Source organism: Pteronotus mesoamericanus, unplaced genomic scaffold, assembly GCF_021234165.1.
Source record: "Pteronotus mesoamericanus isolate MK-2021 breed Mesoamerican mustached bat unplaced genomic scaffold, CSHL_Meso_final scaffold_167, whole genome shotgun sequence".
Taxonomy (NCBI): Eukaryota; Metazoa; Chordata; class Mammalia; order Chiroptera; family Mormoopidae; genus Pteronotus; species Pteronotus mesoamericanus.
This window is the reverse complement of record NW_026555308.1, coordinates 46732212-46734670: the sequence shown is the minus strand read 5'-3', so window position 1 is coordinate 46734670 and position 2459 is coordinate 46732212.

Genomic DNA, 2459 nt, shown 5'->3' with positions numbered 1-2459 from the left:
GATGAGGAAGCTCTACAAATGTCCGTGGAGCATATTGGATAAAAACATGAACCAAAGAGCCAGACAGACTATCAGTGTTCCAATACTGAGTTGTGCTGTTTAACAGCCATGTGCCCTTGGGAGGTTTACTTAAATTCTTGGTGCCTGTTTTTTCTTTAGTAAAAGAGACATAATAACAGCACTTACCTTTTAAGGTTACTGTAGTAATTAAATAAGTTAGTATATAAAACACTGAGAACAAAATATGGTACATAGCAAACACTAAATAAACATTACTTATAATTATTTATATGCTGTGGAAATGTTTCCTAAATACATTGTTAAAGTGAAAAGCATACTGCTGAATTCCTTTTAAAAAATAGGGGAATTTTACATTTTAATTATATACAGGATGGACAAATGTAGGCTTACAGTTATAATAGAAATAATTAATATAATAATTAATAAATAATGATATAAGAAAAATTGTTTTGGAAACTCACAGCTGTAAACCTACTTTTGTCCACCCCTGTATGCATAAAATTTCTCTGCAAGAACAGCTGAAAAATTAATAACATTTATTACCTCTCTGGGAATTGAGTGGAAAGAGGAGGAAGAAGAGTTTTCATCATATAGCTTTTTATGCTAATGAATTTTGAACTCTGAATATATTAGCTATTGAGAAATTAAAATTTAAAATAGAGTTAATACTATCACTTTAATATTACTTGCCTTATAGCTATTACTATTATTATCATAATCAAATATTAATTTGGTACTATTGTATAATAGAATACATTGTGTAGTACACAAAGGAGACACTAACCTTCTCATCCAAGAGCATTTAATTGGACACAGCAAACATATACAAGCTTACAGCATGAGAAAAAACACCATAAAAGAAGGGTCAAAACACATTCAGAGGATGAAGGAGAGGTCAAAAGACTGAGACACTACCTCCTGTGTCACCACCAGTGAATCCTTTTTGGACACATTAGCTTTCAAAGGCATTCCAGGAAGAAGAAATGGCATGATTTGAGGACTATAAATAGTACATGATGAAGAAACACCAAGAACTGTAAGGTGTAAAAGTACAGAGAATATGACTGATGCTGGAATTTGAAAGAGAAACAACTTCCCTCATATTTTAACACACAATATTTTCTAACTGGAATAAATGAGAGAGTGTGTGTGTGTGTTTATTTAGGCGTATGTATGAGATAAAAGACAAAATTACTCGGCAGAAGGGAGAGACTTTATTAAAATAACACCAACTAATTGATTAATCAACCTTAAAATAATAACTTTTAAACATCTATGTCAGTGATTTTCAACCTTTTTCATCTCATGGTACACATAAACTAATTACTAAAATTCTGCAGCACACCAAAAAATATATTTTTTGCTGATGTGACAAAAAATAGGTATAATTTTGATTCATTTACACCAAAAAGCTATTGTTACATTGGTTGTTGTCATTTTTTTAAATTTGACAATCTAAGGAAAAAGAGGTCAGTGACTTTGACTAAATAGTCAGGTGATATACGTTTTAAAAATTCTTGCAGCACACTGCTGTCCTGCAGTACACACTGGTTGAAAATCACTGATCTCTGTAAATAGAATAGCAATTATTAATTGTTATCTTCTCAAAAAAGTTTGAGGCATTTACAAAATGAGTTTGTAATTTCAGTCAGTTTACAAACCCTCAATCAATCTAATTGTAAACCATAGATATTTCCCTAATATTTTCTTTTTTTTCTATTTTTATTTTATTTTATTTTTTAAAATTTATTTATTTTTTCATTTTTAAATCATGTTTATTCTATTGAAGTTGTCTCCATTTTTCCACCTTTACCCCCCTCCACCCATCCCATCCCCTCCTCCCACTCCCGCAGTCAATTCCCACTCTGTTGTCCATGTCCATGGGTCATTCATACATGTTCTTTGTCTAGTCCCTTCCACTTCTTTCTGCCATTGTCCTCTTTCTCTGTCCCCTCTGGTCATTTTCAGTCTGCTCCATGTTTCCATGCCTGTGGTTTATTTTGTCTGTTAGTTTATTTTGTTGAATAGAATCCACTTATAAGTGAGATCATATGGTATTTGTCTATCATCAACTGGCTTATTTTACTTAGCTTAATATTCTCCAGTTCCATCCATGTTGTTGCAAAAGGTAGGAGTTCCATCTCTCTCTCTTTTTTTCTTTCTTTCTTTCTTTCTTTCTTTCTTTCTTTCTTTCTTTCTTTCTTTCTTAAATGCAGACTGACTTTATTTATTTTTTAAATGTCAAAGTTAATTTTAAAATACTAAAAAATTTAAAACCATTATAAAGGCTCAGCAAGTAAACCAACATGACACCAGAACAGAAATAATCAAGTAGATCAATGAAGTATAATGAGCATTATAATACGTTCTAGAGACAACCGTATATATCTAACAATGTAATATATGATTAAGCTGATATTTCAGATCAATGGGAGAAA